Source organism: Anopheles maculipalpis, chromosome 2RL (assembly GCF_943734695.1).
Source record: "Anopheles maculipalpis chromosome 2RL, idAnoMacuDA_375_x, whole genome shotgun sequence".
NCBI classification, from domain to species: domain Eukaryota; kingdom Metazoa; phylum Arthropoda; class Insecta; order Diptera; family Culicidae; genus Anopheles; species Anopheles maculipalpis.
This window is the reverse complement of record NC_064871.1, coordinates 47,465,177-47,484,655: the sequence shown is the minus strand read 5'-3', so window position 1 is coordinate 47,484,655 and position 19,479 is coordinate 47,465,177. Positions and strand designations below refer to the sequence as shown.

Here is a 19,479-nt window from a genome sequence, read left to right as displayed (position 1 = left end):
CAAGATTTTCTATTATACTTAAAAGAAAACAGGTGTTTAAAAAAATCATTACACTTAGACATCATAAAAAAAATCTAGAAGATAAAAAAATCATTCGAAAAAATGTGAAAAATCTCAGGACTTAACTAAAACTGCAAATGAGAGCATCAAACAGGCGTGAGCGAATATGAAAATATATGGAAAAGCGTCAAAACACTTCGGTTACCCTGTAATGTCCGAAAACAAAGTTCTCAATAATGTGACCTCATTTCATATTCAGTTTTTTTTTTTGTCAAAAACACCTTGATGTTTGGTCTAGGTGTCATCGTTTAACACATCCATTCATTATTTTGCATCCCTCGTGGTCGAATGTACGGTGCACGGCGCATTGCATCACCCCAGGGACCGGGTTGTTTATTTAACACCCTACAATGACCTCTCGAAGGGTGATCCACACGGTCCCGACCTAGGCGACATCCCTTCGGATACAGGATACAATTACAGTAACCCTTCATGTTGAACGGATATCCCGACCGTGTCCGATGCCAAGAAAGGCTCAATAAACAATGTTGCCTGTTTAATTCATACACACCTGCACAACCACACGGCCGAACGTTCCGCGAGCGCTCCAACCGAGGCTTAAGCCCCCGTACACACGTCGGTAGAAGATCTTATCAGCGCGGATCGGATTATAGTTTCACGTTACCTTGCCACCCGGCTGCAAGTGATTATTATTGTTGGTGTTTAGATTATAGTGTACCCGACCCTGATGGGGTTTACCGTACAGCGTGTTCCAGTTCACACGCACCTGCCTACGGTCGAGCTCGAAAGTTTGCGGCCGTTATGGTTAATCATAAAATTTCCCATCCCAACCTATTTGTTGGCGATCACATGTACGCACATATAATTATGCAACCATACCCATACCATACAGTCATAGTTTGTAAAGGTGTTCCATTCGTATTAACTCACATCCACACAGAAACGCTTGGACACAAAGCTCGTGTTCTGATTAACCTGGCCAGTCTGCTTATCGTCATTATAATATCCAGCCTACAGAAAATGAATGGCTTTCAATTATAATTAGATCGCTCGTTCGCTCGTGTAAGTGTGTGTGTGTGTACTGGGCAGGACGCTTTGCGGTTTTGTTGCCATGGGAGAGAGTCGAATGAATCGAGTGCGTTTGTGAGCCCATTATTCGGTAATCTCTACCTGGGTTAGTTCTATTCATACAGGGAAGAATAGCAAGTTTCACCGGTTTTAGCTTACGTTACCTTTTTTGCACATCGTTAATGAACTAAGGCCGCCTACCGTAAATTCCCGTAGGAAAACAAAACTAGCTACTTCAGCTTAAGTAGACTGTGCAGCGATCGGGGTTGGAATAGCATTTAGATGATGTATGTTTTTACCATGAAATTTGATATGATCATTATAAGCTGTTTCTGTTGTTAGCTTAAAAGGTGTGTACCGTGTACCAGGGGACCTAATCAAGCTTTCGTTTGGTCGTAGGATCTTTTCTGGTAATACCATCTTCTTGCTTAGGTTCAACTGAGCTGATGACGTGTGTGCTTTCATTAAAACGGTCACACTTTGTTTTAGTTTTTTCTTTAAAAACAAAAACCTTTTTTATTTTTGTAAAAGAGGCAGCTAAAAACAACACTATAATTAATGTCTTCAAGTCATTTTTCCAAAAGTTGTCAATATAAAGTTGTAATAATAATTGGACAATAATCCAATGTAAACATTTCGTAACTTATTGAATGAAATTAATTATCAAGATTCTTTGAAAGGTTTTCACATTCTTCGTATTTATTGGATAAAAATAAACGAAACTGAAACAAAAACAATCGCACGCCTCATTGCTTTATTACAAATCATTGCACAGCTCATAATAAATGCGAGCTCTATCTAAAAAACATAAAAGGTACGCAGTAATTTGAAGTGAAGTTCAAAAATAGCAGTTATTACTCTTTGCTAGTATTGAAAGACACTTAACCTTTGGAAAATGTTTTACACCAATGGCAAGGACAAGACTTCCACCACTGTACTTAGGAACGAGACTCGAAAAAATGAATCCACACTATTTGTTGTCTGTATAATGGAGGCGCCTGGTCGGTTACTCGATGTTGATGGAGACGCCAAGTGCTTCATCGATGCTAAATGAGCACCCGTGTTTTGCTTTTTGCATATTTTCGTTCCGCGATGAAAAGGTGCGCGATCATTTGCTGTCGCTGTTAATAGGACTGATTTATTTTTTAATTAAAAGTCTCACCTTCCGCTTTCGAAATGCTTTCACAAAAGGGGTTTATGTGCACACCCCTTGAAATGGCGTTACGGTAAGTATATATTGTGACGGAAGCGTTTTTTTTTTTTATTTGCTCTAAATTTACTATCCTCCACTGTGTAAACAAAGCTCGTAAGGTATGGGAAGCATCTGTACCATTTGTGATATAATCCTGGCGTGCTGGGCTGCACGCCTTGGGAAAGGGCGTGGGAAAAATGTATTCATCGAATCGTAACTTCTTAAATGAGTTCAGGTGCAATAGAAAAAGGTCCCTAATGTTAATTAATTTATGCACGATCCTTTTTTTCCTAACACAAAATTCCGCAACGTTTCTTCGGTTATGTTGCGCTAGATTTAATTTGCTAGAAACATAGCGAAAATGAATATGTCGTTTACGATTAGAACGTTACTGTCGTAGGTTTTTTTTACTTCAAAAATCTGTTTAGCATAAAATTCATACTAAATGATAGAAGAACAAAACATCAACAACGTTTCGCAAACAATAAAATGAAGAAACGAACTGAGCCGAAATTCCATTAACATCACATTATAATTTTTAATTGGAATCGCTTAGAGCTACTATCCCTTGACGTTCGGTCCACTGAGTCGAACTTTATTTTACTTTGGTAGCGATGGTGGCGTGCAAGATATTTTTTAGCCACTTACAATTAGGTAGAATATTTACTAACGGGCCCCTTTGTTAAACGCCTAGAGCGTTGAGAAAAGCGAAATTGGTAAACTGTTCCGATTGTTTTCATTTTTCTAATGATTGTGTAATGTTTTTTTTTCTCTGAAAAATGCTGCTGCTGTTCTTAAATCTTATCAGTGTAGCAGACCCTTAAGATTTTCCACTGCTTATCCAGTTTGTATTCAAACGTTGTTGAATCAAATCGGAAAGGGCCTGTGGTGTATGTTACACTGGCGCCAGTCTACAGAAGGAAGGACCGAGGTTCTAATCCTATCCGTCCCGCCCTTCCCCGTAGTGAGGGCTGACTACCCAACTACCTGGTATCGATAAGTCCAGTAAGCTTTTCGATGGCCTGCGTGACCTTAGAGATCGTTAAGCTAAGAAGAGAATGAGAAATTAAATCGTTTTACATATGAATAGTGTTGTGTCCAGTAATGACTTAGACCGATCCATTATTATACTTAGGTAATAAACAAACCGACTTTTTTGCTGCTGCATAATTAGTGGAAATACTCACGGTAAAGCAAAATCAAATGAATATTGGTGCTGACAGCCAAACGTATTTTATTTTAAAATAAAAGTGATATTACGCTGATCTGTTTTAAATACTAAATCTAAACGAAAAAAAAAACGAAAAGGAAAAAAGGAAGAACACAAAACAGTTAAATTGTAACACAATCTGCTTTTGATTTCCCTTCCAGCAATACCTCCATGTAAACAGAAATTGATAAAACGTAACATAAATTGTTGTTACCAGTTTGAACGAAATCTTAGCATTCAACAACATTGCAAAAGAATTCAGGCAACTTTCAGGAAAAGTTTCGTGATTGAGGAAATGGAGTATTGCAGCACGTGTTATGTGATCTCATTTCAGATTGACTCGCAACTAGGTGTAACGTCTTATTTGATTGGCAGCACACGTTGGTACATGCACAGTTTTCCATCCATACTCGCGCACAGGCACTTTCGTAACGTTGGTTACAGAATGATTCAACCAAACACGCTATTTTCAACGTATTCATGTTCTTACCTGGTGGTACAATTTCATCCATAAACGTGTGATTTCCTGCCCAGAGGAACAGTAACAATAAGAACGTTTGATCTGTTTTTTTTTTTTATTTGTATCTCTACTCCCAAAGTAACTTTGCATCGTACAGAAACGCTCAGTGCACACAGAGTACATGTTCATCCGGTGTGTTCCCGTTGGCTGAATATCGGTGCAAAGGCAAAAGTTTCTAACGTTTCTGCATGCAAAAGGATATATATGTGTATGTGTGTTGTGCCAATCTCGACACTCTGGCACGTACATTCGTTTTCGGGATGCTTAGTTACGCTTAGGACTTTTGGACAAGCTTTCAGCACGCTTGAAAGTTGTGCCACATACACATCGGCGATGATTGTCCGTTTTTTGTATAAAGCTGGTACGCGTGTCTCATGGGTGAATTGCACAGTGTTGTTGCCCTGCATGTTGAGTATTACATTCGATGCAGTGTACAAAAAGTGTACGAAAAGTCCCTTAAAAACAACAGATATGGTAAGAAATCCGAAAGATGATTCACAGTACGGACGTGTTCTATTTTTCATTAACATATTTAATCTTCGTAATATATTACACCTTTCTTAACTAGATTTATGGCTCGTTTCATAAGCCGTTTAGGTATTCCGTATTGCTGTCAACAACAGCGTTTAATCAAAGGATTATTGTTCGAGAGAGACGAAATTACACTTGTAAAAGAACATTTCTAGGTTTGGATTCCTGCCAAATTGTTTCAATCTTCTATGCAAAAAAACCTATGCACTTTTCCCTCCTGATGGAACAGAATGCCTCTTGTCAGCCATGGCAACCATTTTGGCATCGTGTTCAGTGTCAGTCTACACGCAACATAGTGCACAGGATGAATTCGTCTTGCTAAACGCTCCACTCTTTATCACAAACTGCAGATTCGTGCATAAATCTCTTCCTAGAAGGCTGCTGGGTGGTCTGGTGGTGGAAAATAGTCGAGCCAGTTAAACAGCAACGCCCTAAGCAGCAAGAATAGCCTAGATCAAGTTTACCGGCGAAAGAGCTTTCGGTGAAAGATTATGGTGAGATTTTTTGGCACAAGCAAGTGTTCGGCTTTTGGGTGTAGAAGGTAGATTGCTGTTGTGGTTGTTGTTGGGCGTTAAAAGAAAATGTTTAGAAGAATAGTTTCAGAACTTTTTGTGTATTTCTTTAATTTTGTATCAAAACGAAGCTAAACACTCCTGAAATGGGTTTAATTTCTTAATATAATTTCGGTAGCTCAAACTAATAGATCCGTCTTCAGACAACCCGGTGCTCGTGTGGTAGTGAGGATGATCATCAGGTATCAAATCCCACCTTCCGCACATAGAAAATATTTTTCAGTATCGAAGTCAAGGGATTTTTAAACAAACAGCTTCATGAGAGGACATTTCTCGGGATGTTAGAGCAAACGACGAAAACATAAAAGAAGGAAAAATATCCAAGCCTACTAAAAAATCTATCCATATTTTCTTCTTCTTGGGTTAGTGACTTGAATGACTTACTAGACTTGCTGATACCACGTACTTCGTAATTCTATCCATATCTAATACTCGCCAAAAATGTGCTTGTGTGAAAAGAATAATTATTTTTACTTTTCCCTTCGCTTAGGCAAGATCACACCATACAGCCCTAATATTGTTACTAGATTTTTGCTTATTTATGGAGCATTAAATACTAGAATAAATTCTAAACTAGTGATAAGAAATGCTATAAAATTAATAACCGATAGTAATAGCATCACAGCTTCCATGCAATACTACAACATCAGCAATCACGCTAACCAGTGTCATGAAGAGCGAAAAGTATTTATAGTAAAAAGTGTGAGGAAACTTTCTACCGAATTTTATGATGCCATGTCGAACGTTGAAAAAAATCCTTCCTCTACTAAACTCCTTCATCTTCAACGAAGCGCTTTTTTCGGTGGTGGTTCTAATTCTGAACCACACAGCTCTGTGTCCGTCTTGCTGGAAAACAGTGTGTAGAATGAAAACACTTTCATTTACTTTTCATTGATTTTTTGGCTTTTTTCGCTTCTCTACTGCCTTCTACGCTTTTTGTTCTAAGGAATGAACTTGCAAACAACAGAGCTTTATGGTTTCTGGTGAGAGCCAGGGAAGTGGCAATCGTTGAGAATTCCTAAGCACTTTTCTTATCTTACCACAAGAACAAAACTGAACGAGGCTTTGTGTTTTTTCTTCTTATTTTGGTGAATTTGTTTTCGCCTTTCTTAAAGCTACTGCATACCCGCACCGTACAAGTTTGCTGGAAACATCAAACAACACTTGTTTTTAAGGAAGCAGAAAGAAATCCTTCATTCCATCAACCAGCTTGGTAATGGGCAAACAAAAGGCAACACACATAAAAAAGCGAAACGATTCTAATTTTCCCACCCTTTTTGAATCCTAATAATTTTCTCAATCTCCCCTACTACCTTCACGTCAGAACACTTGTTTGTTTTGATGGTTCTCGCTCTTTCTGTCCATACAAGTAGTTGCCTTTACGTTTGTAAACAAACGAATTCGTCCATTGGCCTTCGGTAGAGTTTTCCGGAAGGAATCACTCCCTTCGTGTTGTGATGAAGCTGAACGATGGTTTTTGTCGGTTTGGCTGGTTAAGGATGGCAGTTCAGGCGCAGACCAGGTGTAGAGAATATGTGTGTGTAGTTTGTTATTTGAACATTTGAAGAACGGTGTGTATGTGTGCTCTGAAAGTAGTTTGTGTGCTATGAAATGTATACACAACGCAACGCAGAATAGTTATTTGTTGTTGAGAGCTGGAAAGGAAAACATTGAACTTCGCCATCGTCAGTTGAAGTAGTTGTTCGCTCCGTTTCGATATGTTTGTTTATTGAAGCAATGAATTGACGCACCATCAATGATGGTAATGTGTTCGTTTCATCTTTGCAATAAATATTTCCCTTTAAGTAAACGGGCAGCTTCTCGAATTGCCTTATTAGTGCCTTCATTAAGTTTAGAGAATATTGTTGCCTTCACTACAACAACGCGAATGTTTGTGGATATTCGCTGCATTAATAAAAAAAAAGTCACATTACACTACAACACTTTTTAATCAACAACAGCCTGCGTCAAGGTTGGGTTAAAAAATATTATCCCCCAGCATGCAACTCGTTTGATCTTTGACAAATAAATTTAATAATTACAAACGATGCTACCGAGACGCCTTTGATGTTGTCAATCAGCTGTCAACAGTGGAGTCACATACTGCCACACTGTGATGGCTTTGAAATGTAAATATGGAGCACGTTTGCTGTACTAAACGATTCATCGTCGATCCTTTCTGTCCCACACACACACACATCCACCCACACAAACTAATGTTGTTTCATTCGTTTTTCGTACTCTGTGATATGATGAAAAGATGATGATGGAACCCAACATGCTCAGAGAAGCCGTTTCTATTTTATCAGATTTTAATCCACTTTTTCTCCTCTCTCTCTCTCTCTCTCTCTCTCTCTCTCTCTCTCTCTCGGCTACCTAGTCATTTGAAACCTCAGGTTTGAGAAGTTTGGAGAAATTTTTGGATGCGGGAAACTTTCCCCAAAAATCTATTTGCTCCAATTGAAATGAAAGATCAACAATCATTACGGTGCTTTACGAAGAATACATTTTTGCTCAAACGTCATCGTTGTCAGCGGTGGTACATCATATATGATGTTTTTTTTCCTTTTCTGCGAAATGAATTCCTCCTTTTTCTCGGCAAAAGTTTATGAGTTATAATGGTGGATGAAACGCAAGTACGTTTTTGTTAATCCCCAATGTTGTGAGCCGTGTCCAAACATTGCGAGGCATCTTTGTGAGGTATAAAAAAGGGAAATATACGTAGATTTTTCTCCTCTATTTATGTCCACGCTGTTCAAACATCACTAAACTATTTTAATGTATTACCAATAACAGACACTGATAGTAGGAATGATAGAACACTGCACCCAAGCAGCAGCAAACCACCATGCATGAGAGCTTTTCTACTGTTAAGCCAAAAATCATCCCAAATTGCCGCTGCGTACCGCCGTCGTGAACTTTTGGATGGAAAAGTTTTTCCATCTCCATCACGAGCATTTTCCGAGCATCCGAGGCTACCGCTAAAAGCTGGTGGCGATTGGATTTGTTCGTCCGTTTGCTCACACGACCTGCTAGTGCTGTTAGCAACTGTGTTACCGTCGTGTGTGCATGGGCGGTTTTCCGCCAACGGTGGATCAAACTTTTTGACCGTTGCTGAAAGCTTACGGCAAGTTATGAAAGTTATTAGTGGCTGTATCCGTAAGTACAATTAATATAGCAAATGTTTTCACAAATCGAGCCACCTCAGGAGGTCTTGTGATGTTAAGCAATCTGTCAAAAACATTAACTAGCTTAGGAGATGTTCAAAGTAATTTTTTTTCATTTAATTTCATCTAGTTGAAGCAATAAAAAATCATTAATTCAATACATAAAAATGTACTTTTTTCGTTGATACCAGATTGGTCAAGATACTACAGTTTTTTAGTCAATTAACCAGTAAATATGGAACATTCCTTGAAACGATGTTCCTTTTTTTAATTTATTCATAAGGGACGGCCAGACCGTATTGCTGAAACGATGTTTTGTTTGCTATAAAAGAATTGATATTATCCCTATCTCCTGTTTCATCCTAATATTTCCCAAACAAGGCATTTAGCTACTTACGCATTAACTTTGTACTCAAATTTCGCAACCAGTGGAATCAGTTTATGCCTTTAAAAAAAATGAGCTGACTCCAGCCAGCACACTTCGGCGTGAAATGTCTCGTAAACCAATCAACTGACCTTTCTGGAACATACCTGAAAATAAAACAAAACCACCTCATTAGCCTCAAATGTATCGAAAACACACGCAGCATGATTACTTGTTGAAAAATAGATTTTCCCAAAACAAACCTAAACAATCTCAGTGCGTAAATCAAGCTTTAATTGATTCCTAGGAGAAAACAACGAAAACAAAACTCGGGAATTGAACGCTTTACTAAGTGGCAGGCAGGCAGTGAGTGTTTTCATGTGTGAATGTGTGTGTGTGTGTGAATATACATCCTACCTTTCACCACCCATGCAAATAAAATTGACTCACTAAATAGGCAAGGTGAAGAAATGGATGGCGATTCGATTTATAAAAAAAGCCAATCTCCGGGTGGCAAACAAATTGGACGCTGGCGTTGGATGATTTGATCATATTTCTTTTGCCAAACCACATTTACACTCTACCTACCATCGTCTGCCACTCGCCCAGCACCAATGTGCCCTCCCCTTTGATGGTACTTAAAATCTCAACCACCCAATTCCCGAACGTAGGGAGTCAGGGTGGGAGGGAGGGAAGGAAGGGGTGGGGGGTCTAGGCCCCACACTCAATGTGGCCGTAAATTGTGCGGATCGGCGATTATTTATTTGCTTTTGCCGAACGTCTGCTCAACTCATTTGACCGTGCAACGTGAAGTCTGTTGGTGGGCCAACCCTGAAGCCGCTGTCCGAACCACTGTTTCTATGGTGCGGAGGTAGGTGAGGTTAAGGGGCGCCTCATTGGGCAGCTCATTGGGTGGTGAGCAATTTTCCCTAATTTATTCGTTCGATTTTTCCCGCGCAATTCCAGCGGAACGGACGCATGTTCAGCATGGGTATCCGTGTAATTCGAGAAAGCAAAGTCTGATTTTAATTCATTAAGCAACATCAAAGAAATACTCTGCAGCCAGCAAAAGCTAAAAGTAGAAAAGGGGGGAAGTGGGCGGAGATGAAACCCCGAAAAGGAGCAATCTGGATCGATCGTTTGTGTCGGTTTTGAAGGAGAGCAAACTGAAAATCAACACCTTCAAAGTGTGTTGAATTGCAGATGTTTTTGCAGCGGGTATTGAAGCTCATCACCACGCGTGTGCCAAGTGTGGTTTGCTCAATCAGGTTGAAAATATTTTTCTAACCATATTTACCAAGCTATCTGGTTCTCGTCAAACAAATAAAAATATTTATTACAGCAATCATTAGCACGGTATGTTGATGGAATCGATTGTCTATCAATTATTCGCATTAAATTTTGTATCAGGAATGTAGAAATGCATGCTTTAATATGCTTTACTACTAGTTTAGCTTTGTAAACATATCCTCATCGCCTTGCACAAAAACCGAACAATCTTTTCACCAGTATTCTAGCGCTCTTAAAAACCCAGAGCTTATTTAATGTGTAATAATTCTGTTCCATTTCGCAACACATGTTAAGCCATTTTGTTTCACCCCGAAAATTACCATCCTTTGTTCTTGACAGCGTGACATTTGCTTTGTGTGTGTGTGTGTGTGGGATGTTAAATATTTTTCCATGTAAAAAAGAACGTTGCCTGAAGTAACGTTTTTACTTTGATGAGCTCGCCGTTGGTACTGTCTGAAAACATCGTATCGTATAAATCGCTTGTCTGGCGCTCTCGTGCCACACCACGGAAAGCTCTGTGACATTGCTTTGAAACGAGCTTACAGAATGTCCCTACCCAATGCAAAGAGTACTAAAGCACAATCTCACGTACCTACACACACACACACATGCGCGTGCGTAGATGAACTCCTATGTGTGCATTTCTGATAAGTTCTTTTAAGTGTGCATACTTAATGCTCGGTAAGTAATGTCAGAATCATTCGTCATTGCAGACTTCTGCTACAAGCTTTACTGCTTGTGGCTTGTGGTAGGTCTGTTCAGAAAGCAGTCAACGGGTTGGTTAAAAACGAAAACAACTCTAACTCATGCTCATGAATTATCTTCGGATACAGGATGCATCCCGTGTACTGGTAAGTACATGCAGCTGGTTTTGTGATGATCGTTTAAAGTTCGTACAAAATGGAGCATATTGTACTTGTAATGGGACACTTTTTCTTCAGTTTGTTTCTGTCTCTGTTGTTCATTTTTTCCTCTTGTAAAAGAGTTGGTAGACATAAAATTTGCCAAACTGTGAATTCTCAACTATTTAAATTTAAATTAAATTTCAGCTTAATTTAAATTAAGCAATCAACAACATAAATTCTTCCTTCAACAGTTTAGTTAGTCATTACTAGAATGACTAACTAAACTGTTGAAGGGAGATTTTCTGTTGTTGATTGCTTAATTTCTGAACGATTGTCGAATAGATGTAGAACGTGTGTCTTGTAGACATTGAAAAGTTCAATGGAAATTTGAATTTTGATAGAACTTTCGTGGACCTACTTTCTAATGTACGTATTATTTATATTTAGGTATGATGGCTTTCCGCCGTATTGTCGCAAATGAACAAAAGAACAACATTAAAATTAAATCAATAATGTACTTGGTTCGGTGTTCTTTGCAGTACGACTTCCGACCTGCTTTTCCAAGGAAACATTTTGTCCTGAACTACTCAGGATTCCTTCGTATTTCGTTGTCTAAGGGAACTCGTCATCCAAAATGCCTTGACTTTCAATGGAATTTCAAATACCAACCAAAGGATAAGACATCTACCAATAAAATGATAACGAAGATTATCAAAGAGGTTTCGTCTGTTGCAGGAACCTCATCGGCTACACTTCATCTATCGACAGCTCTCGCTATCCATGAAGCCTTGTCTACCCTAATATCTCTTGTTTCCTACGGATCTTCCTATGGAACTCCTCTATTAAAGATCAAGTCCTTTAAGAGGACTTATCGTACGAAGCTCCTTGCCGTATAAGTGGTCTATTTTTCCATTGAAAGTTCCAGGATTTATTTACGATGCTTCGTTTGTATTTTTTCTATCAAGATATCATGGTATTGACGAGACTCATTTTCCAAAGATCCTTGCTGTATAAATAGGCCCAGCTAATTCCAAGGTGTGCTACTATTGCACGCCTCCTCTCCCCTATAGCAATTTCTCCATAAATTGACTCATTAGCGATGGAGATTTTCTTCAATTGGATATGGTTAGCAAAACTAACGTTGAATTTGTTGGAGTAATCTGAAAAGTTTCACACTTTTTATGGTAGATACTGTAGTCAATTCCCAGATTCCCAATTATTGTTTCAGTTCTTATTTTGTCTTGGTAACTTATTAAACTTATTCATAAGATTTCAAGATCTACAACTAAAAGAAATATTTATGCTGTTAAAGTCACCGCTTATTTGATTTGAAGACTTGCTTAAAACATTTTGCCAACATTTTTTACCAACATCTTACATATCATTTCAAGCATACCAAACTACCGGACAATGTATTGTCTGCCGTTGTTGGGAGGCTTATGTTTACAAGAAAACGTTCATACCAATTGAAACATTTCTGTGCATTAAACCTCCCAACGTGCTCAGCAAAAGATCTCCAGCAGCAAACAACAGCACATTAATGCGCACCAAACCTTGTCACCTTCTATTTTCGCTGCTTTCGGATCCTTCGTGCGTAACGTTTCAGAAAGAAAGAGTGCGTACATAAATTTTATCTCCCAACTCACCCAAAAAAAAAAAAAGCTCCTGTCCGTAAAAAAAAGCAGAGACCGTAAGTGCTCGGATGGCGTTTTTCTTCCGTATGAACCATCTTGCCAGGAGGGCAGGGCAAAACCGCACCATGACGCAAACCATGAAAATGTTCAACCATAAGAATCACATTTCCAGCGAAAATGAAGATCTCCTGGTTGCAAAAATGTGTCCAGGTACGCCACGGCAGAAAGCTTCTGCGGGAAAGAAATATTACACAAGTTCTTTCTCTTGTACACAAACACACGCATCCACATACAGCCGGCCACAAACAGCATCACAGTCGCCCACGGTTAAGCTGTTATACCGTCCTATTCAAGATTGTACCAACTCGGAAAGTTTGCTTAACTACCCGGGTCAATTCCCGGTAGTTCTTGCGAAGCGTTTTGGAGGATTGGAGGGGAAGGTAGAAACACATTGAAACTAGGACTTCCAGCACCGACAAAACGCGGACCAGCTTTATTTCCGGCTGTTTTGTTAGTGTTTTAGCGAGTGAAAGAGAGAAGGTGAGAGTTTTCCTATTTTGTAGCACGGCATAAAGCTGTTTGGTTGCGTAATTTTAATCACAAAATGAAGAAAACTTTTAGCCAACGTTACATGAGCAGGAAACTCATTATTGGAATCTTTGGGTGAGGTAGAATAGCCGCATACAAATGGAAAGAATACACACACTGATGAAGTGCAATTTGCAACAAAATCAAGACAGTGAGTTCAGTTGACACAAGCTAAATGGAGTAATTAATTTTCTTTATTATCATGAAAGTAAGATGGCGGTATATTAATAGAATTAAACTTAAAACAAAATTGAGGAGAAATGTTTCCGCCATGCTTCCGTGACTGGACGAAATTAAACAACCTTTTTTATGGTATTTAAATCATGATGGCTGCAACTTTTTGCGTTTGTTTGGTTGCATGTGCATCTACTCTTACAGCTCTACATTGCCATCAACCAATCGCTGTCTTTTCCGTGTTCATAGTTATTGACACCATTTTGAGGATATTTGCCATTTGAACCTTCCGATACGGTAAGAGTAATTCACTACGGAAGAAGAATAAATAACATTTCGCCAGTTTACCCACGCCATCAACCTTTCCAATCCTATCCAATTACCACCCTTCGCACACATTTTAATGTTATAATCCGTTGAGCAACCGAGTACATACTCACAAGATACACACACACACACACACACATACTGCTGCAATCGGTGAGTTCCATTCCGAAAGGTAATATCATTACAAAATTGCACTCTTCTATCCTTTCGCTCCGCTGCCAGCTACATCCATCATCAGCACGCAGAGAATTCATTTGCTCGTTAAAAGAGCATCGGGCGCATCTTTGCGAAAGCGACGAACGGAACAAGGTTTCGGTTGCAATAATTCATCAGCCCAGCTGTGCAACCGGCTGAAGTAGCGCCATATTCGCAAACGGAAAAGAAACGATGTCGGCGCAAACCTGTCAGCGGCGCAACATTCTTTCGCGAAACACAATTTCACACCATCTAGTCTCGTAGAAGAGGGCCAGTGGAGGCAAACCGGTGGTTACTGGTATGAATGTATATGTGTGTGTTTGTGTAGTACCTTAGTACCGTAGCTGGAGTCAAGGAAGAGGAATGTGTGCTGTCATCTTGGGATGCACGTCGTGTTGTTATCTTTTCCCTTGCGCTGAAACACCTCCTTCATGTACCCAGCCGTTTTCGATACGTAACGGGAAAAGCTGTTTACATCCAGTCGCCATTTCTCTGTCTGCTGTATTGGTTAGAATTGGTTGGAACTATTTCCGCATTTCGCTCATTTCACGCTCTGAAGGTGCGCCACTGATTGGTGTCGTCTGTCTGATTTCAAAGTGCTGCTCGTTTGAAGACAGCCAGTGAGTAAACGAAAACAAGAGCGGAAGAAATGAGAGGAGAAAAAAAAGCGGTTGCGACACTGAGACGATGTAATTGTGACAGCTGAAGTCTTTTTAAATGGCACACCAGATGGTGTTGTGTGAAAATCTCGGTTGTTCTTTTATTTGGCCACTGATTGTGGCAAAGGATAGCGAAAGAATGTATTTCTTTTCGAGGCAAGGAAATGTTATTTGAATTGAAAAATGTTGCCTTTTTAGCATGTGTTTTTGCTTTAGTTTTGTAATTGTTTAATATGTTAATATGTTTAATATGATTTAGAATCAATGCGTTAACACTAGAACCGCCGATGGGACTTTTTTGTCCCATCGCACTCGAAAGAGGTGTGTTATTCCGCTTGCCATCGTGACAACCTATAGAACTTTTCTGACTTTTGTTTATTTTTATCGATATTTCGAATGCGTGTAAAAAAAAATTGTGTATCCCATATGGTACTTTAAAAAAAAATATTTCTAACCTAGAACCGCCATATGGGACATTTTTGTCCCATAGGCAAAATACGTTGAGATGGCTGGTATCGCTGCTGTGAACAAGTGACGGATGTGCATCTGCAAGTCTGGTAGCACTGGCGTGTACGCGTTTTCGTTACAATGCATGTCAATATTAATAGAACAATAAAAATGCACGATTTTTTTCGCTATCATCAATCGGCTAATCTATCACCATTTTTGTACACTCTACCGCAATTTTATTAGTTTTTATTATTATAACCAATGTTTGGTTCGTCTGAGTGCCCCTATCGCCCGTTCTCCACCCAAAGCATCACCTGCTGGCTATTGCGTATTTGGAACCCTAGCACAATCCGAAGATCCAAACCGTATCCTCACCCAACACCCGTGCACCAACCAGTTTGCCTGGTGCACTTAGGACATAGAAAATCAAAGCCTGAAACTGTGACCTATTTATTCAAATTTAAATAGTCAGGATTTGGCGGGAATCAATGTTTGGGCCTTGTACAAAGAACTAAAAAAAGAAAAGATATTTAGACGACTTTCGATTTCAAGCTAGGCGAAGACCTTGCCACAGAGTACGCTGAAAATAAGAGCGCCAACGCTAACTTGCCTATGTCAGGTGCTGAAGGTTCTCGTTGGCGCTGCCAGGTTCAAATGTCTTGTCACGAGAGCAAATGTGCTAACGTACGCTTCACAGGCAATAGATTAGTATATAAAAAATGTACTAAAAGTGTATCGTACGTATGCGTTTCATGTGAGCCAGGTTCTGATGAAACAATGTAATATTTTGAATCCTAAAGATGTGTTATAGATGCTTTGAACAATTAAACTAGGCGGTCCTTTTGCTTTAGAAGCTTTATGCTCTTCTTTTGGCAATTTAAAGCTGTATTGACATCAAATTTTTGTAATGTATCCAAAGGAAGTCACAGACGCCCGCGTTGACCCAAACTACTTAGAACAAAAGATTTGTTTTATTATCATAAAAACCCCTACTTATCTCATGATTGTTTAAAAAATTTATAGTTCTAAGCTTAGATTTACTGTCGTTCATCCATGTAAGGAATAATTATAAGCCTTTATCACAAAAAGTTCTATAATTTTATATTTGTGTAAAGAATATTGATATCCTTGGTTGGGCAGTTGAAATTCGATTTTTTTGTTATTGATTAAGTTGCTAACAAAGCTTTATTATACCTAATTACGATCTTTATTCATTGTTTTTCCACAAGAAACCCTTAGATAATAATGAACATGAAAAAATATTTTTAAATAACGTAAGGGACAAAATTGTTCCATATTGCGGTTCTAGTAAGGTAGAGAAGCCCAGCGGTTCTAGTGTCAAAGACGGAGTACCTGCTTGTCGGAGGCTCTGACCTTAATAGAGTTTGACTGCCATCCACAAGACTGAAATGCAGCAATATATGAAATGAACGATACATCGCACACGGGTACGATTGGTGATACTCTACTGAAGCGAGTCCTGGACTGAAAATCATTCGTGGTGCGCGACCTACTCTATGTTAATTTATTTAGTCCGCGTTTAAATGCATGCAAAGCGCACTTTTGTTTTATGTCTTCCGTCAAGAGGGCCTCACGATCAGGAGAGCGTATGGAAAAGTAAAATCATCCACGTGCTAGCTGAGATATTTGGCGTTTCAAATATCGTGACAGTGGTCAAAGCCGGAAGGCTACGATGGTTGAGGCACGTGATGAGGATGCCAAACTACTCTTCCAGGAAGGTCTCGTTCGGCACCAGGTTGAGAAGCGCAATGCGCTCTTTTGCTAGATCAGATGGAGTCCAACCTGCCAGATGCAAACGAGGTTGGAAGAACGCTACTGTTGATTCAGATTTCTGGAAACGGATTAGCGACCTGATCATGTGCAATTTACGTCAAGAAAAATATAACGACTTATACGACTGAGCTTATGTATAAGATTTAAGTTTCATTAGCTTAGTGGAAACTTGAGGTTTTTGTGTTGTAAGGGTTTATGTCATTTAGACAGTTATCTTTTTTATCCTGCGTCCTTATGGTGACTGGATAATTGATAATGACGCCATCTGTTAAAAACACAAAACACTGGTATCAAATCTCATCCGTGACATTCTTTCGTACTGACTGACTACGAAGCTGAACAGTAAATCAAATCAAAGACACAAAAAATGGCAACTAGATAGTCAGTTTCGAGTGTCCGTGTGTGTCGTACCTTACACACGTACCGCTATAGCCGACCACGTCCGAGTTCATTAAAATAATGAAGTATTTGTACATTCGATGACCGTTGCCGATTATGCAACGTACATAATAAAGGTCAACCATTCATCACCAACGCCATCGTGCTTAGCATCGGCACGGTGTATCAGTGCGCCTCCTTCTCGCATTCCCCAACCCTCATGTTGATGCCCTTTGTTGACCCATTTGGCTAATAAACGATTTAACAATCCAAACAAGGAAGGCAGAAAGATAAATGCGCGATGATTAAAGTTACACAAAGCGAACTCAAAATTACATTTGGGCATTATCTGACCCGCAATCCGGTTGCTTTCTTGGGGTGCTAGTGCTACCAGGGCTAGACGCAAAAACCCAACCGCCCCGAATCTGCTTCTAAGGTTCTGGCTTTCTTGGACGGCTTTTTAGACGCTTGATTAATGGGTCCTAGACACGGCAGCAGGAAGTAGGCGCAGACCCTTGAGCCTCTTTGTTGCCAAAGCGGTATTATCACGTACGGTACATTTGTCACTGGTTGGCGGTTGATGTGGCTTCCGTTTTGTGGACCATCCGAGGAGGTCTGGAAATCTTGTCTTTTATTGTTGTTTTGCGTTTTGTGTGGTGCTCTGCATAGGCAAGAGGCCTCTATTGTAGTAATATAATTTGTTCATTAACTGATAAGAATGAAGCATAGATAAATGCATCTGTTTAGCAATATTGCATCATTTGTTCATAATTGTATCACATTTTAAATGGTCCGCATTTTGGAAAATCATGCAAAGTGAAGTGAGCTGGGTTAGAGAATCAGTGCGATTATCTTTGGAAATGGACTATTTTGACTGCATGCAACCCACTTTTCTAAGAGTGTTGTACTTGCTAATAATCCAATAATGCATTATGCTTCAAAACTTGAGGTTTAAACTTCCTGGTTCCTGGTTGTAAATCCTAAAGTAGAATAAAAAATCTTAAAGTAAAATTTAATACATTTAAATTGTCTACCGACTCATATTATATTTACATTCCATTTCATTTTCTTTTGGAGTTCATTTTTGCCAGAATATTGATTCCTTTTTTGAACTGCCCTAACCGCTCTTGCCCCCAATTAAAATTCCCAAAATTTTTATTTGGGAAACAATTACAATTAAAGTGAGCTCTCAAAGGAACACTAATTAAATATACTTATCTAAATACTAAGTCCGATTGTATAACGATGCTTTGCTATAATCTTATAGATATACTATAGATCTCATCGAAAGAATAGCATTTTTCGATGAGATCGTATCGATGGATAGTGACACGATTAAATTATAAGACAGGAAGCGCCCATAAGAGCATGGCACCGATTAAAGCTAAGGAGCTCAAGTCAGGCTCGATGGGGAAATTAAACTCCAATTACTTTGCCCTCCGTGTGTGGAACAAGTGTTGATCCCTATCGAAGTATCCCGGCGCTAATAAACGGTAAATCACACAATTAGACGTCACTTTTGCCCCATGCGAATAATTGAAAATCTGTCACTCTGCCGTCGCACCACATACGTATCCTCCTTTGCGGATACACTGCTTAATGTGCAAGATTTTCATTCAATCGCTCGTCTGCAACGTCCTGCTTTTAGGTACATCAGCAACATCACAGCCACACCACCGTCAACCGCTACCGTAAGGCAACCCTTATATATCTGTACTTTAAATTCCCTCGATTTGCTAGCAAATGCAACTTGCTGCCTTCCTTCGGAACAAGATATCCTTCCTGAGAAGTGTGTTTCCTGTGATGATCATACATACTCATACACACACCAACTCGCTGATGTTTCCCTACGGTGCATAAGTGTCATTATTAAGTTATTTGGACCTTGGCCACCTTGGGCCAACCAGAACCGGGCCCATAAATAATTCAGTTATTTCCACCAGCGCTCTCCACCAGCGTTGAGCAAACTTGATGTGTGTCGGCTCGTTGTGCAGTGCACGAAGAGTGAACGTCAACGATGCAGTATTTAAACGGAACCATTTATGAAGGACTACTACTTCAGCATTATGTAAGTTTGTATTCTTGGTTGAGCGGGTTCGGTCGGCTATTCATGCAAAGGGAAACATTCAAATTTATCTAGACACATGACCTTTATATGACATATTGCTTACTGTGCAATGTCCATAATACTTAGGGAAACAAAACTAGCATTCAAACATTTTCAAAGTATCGATCTATTTCGTTCAACAATACATTCGCAATGATTCAGTATAGATGAATAAGTTTAAATGATTACCAACAGATAAGTCAACTTTCCTGGAGTCCTAGAGTTTGACATGCAACATTTTGAAAAGCAATTTCTTGGTATTTCTAGCGGCATAAGCTGTTTCATCTAGACTGCAGAATGGTGAGTCAAAGCCAGACAATCACGTTTACCTGCATGAATCTCGTTTGACTTCAATTATTCCTGTAGCTACTACCTACTTCCTTACCACAACAA

General features: G+C 39.4%; 4 protein-coding genes across 4 annotated transcripts in view; 3 read left to right on the top strand and 1 right to left on the bottom strand.

Moving 5' to 3' along the window:
- Window positions 1-19,479, top strand: part of LOC126558602 (persulfide dioxygenase ETHE1, mitochondrial) — a 277,195-nt gene that overhangs the window by 32,061 nt on the left and 225,655 nt on the right. The window lies entirely within an intron of this gene.
- LOC126559190 (malignant T-cell-amplified sequence 1 homolog) overlaps window positions 1-19,479 on the top strand; it is a 237,956-nt gene that overhangs the window by 27,347 nt on the left and 191,130 nt on the right. The window lies entirely within an intron of this gene.
- LOC126557228 (uncharacterized) overlaps window positions 1-19,479 on the top strand; it is a 204,420-nt gene that overhangs the window by 90,422 nt on the left and 94,519 nt on the right. The gene's annotated exons all lie outside the window — the stretch shown is intronic.
- Window positions 19,448-19,479, bottom strand: part of LOC126558983 (uncharacterized) — a 99,017-nt gene continuing 98,985 nt past the window's right edge. The window contains exon 3 of the mRNA XM_050215074.1: window positions 19,448-19,459. The gene's annotated coding sequence lies outside the window, so the exon portion shown is untranslated. The remainder of the gene's footprint in view (window positions 19,460-19,479) is intronic.